The sequence below is a fragment of the Lepisosteus oculatus genome, chromosome 14 (assembly GCF_040954835.1).
Source record: "Lepisosteus oculatus isolate fLepOcu1 chromosome 14, fLepOcu1.hap2, whole genome shotgun sequence".
Lineage (NCBI taxonomy): Eukaryota > Metazoa > Chordata > Actinopteri > Semionotiformes > Lepisosteidae > Lepisosteus > Lepisosteus oculatus.
The window spans coordinates 7,310,994-7,311,695 of NC_090709.1; the positions used below are offsets into that span (position 1 = coordinate 7,310,994).

The window sequence follows — 702 nt, forward strand, 5'->3', positions numbered from 1 at the left end:
CTCTTCTTTCTGTTGAAGTAATCAAGTTACGGGGTGTCCTGCAGCCTATGATGTTCTCACTGAGAGCTTTCAAGATTTGAAGGAAAACTACGAGCTTGATGGCTCAGGTCGAACGAATGTGATTGTTAAGCAATCGATGATCAAAAGCACGTCTTCTAACAATTCGTGAGAGTATTATCAGCACTGTTTTCACTTGGATATACTTTTCACTTGCTAAGCTGACAAATTGGATGAGAAAATGGCGGAGACGCACTCAGTGCAGACTGAGGTTGGGAAGGAGGTGTGGCCCTTCAACGCTTGACAACTGAAGGACATTCTCTCCGCAACGGAGGAGCACCTGTCAGAAGTCGCAGAGGCTAAATGAGAGCACCGGGCTTCCGGAGATCCAAACTCAGACCTGGAGGATGCGGGCATCGATCCCGCTACCTCTCGCATGCTAAGCGAGCGCTCTACCATTTGAGCTAATCCCCCTTGCTTCATGCTTCTCGGCATCATGTCTTACCGCCTCTGCCCCTCTTACCGGGCACCGCCCACTGCCCTTGGTCTGCAAGGCAGTCCTTTCAAGTACGATGACGACGCTGGGATCTTCGTTGCCTATTGTACGAGCTGAACTTTTGTGCTCTTTCCATCAACTCATCTTGTCATCTTACAGTCTGGGTAATTGGAGACTGCACTGTTCTGCTTCCTAAGGTCATATACGGG

At 49.4% G+C, this 702-nt stretch overlaps 1 non-coding gene across 1 annotated transcript; it reads right to left on the bottom strand.

The window, feature by feature from the left end:
• Window positions 1–398: 398 nt before the first annotated feature.
• trnaa-agc (transfer RNA alanine (anticodon AGC)) lies at window positions 399–471 on the bottom strand. The gene has a single exon. It is a non-coding gene; the product is annotated as a tRNA-Ala (tRNA).
• Between the last annotated feature and the right edge of the window lie 231 nt (window positions 472–702).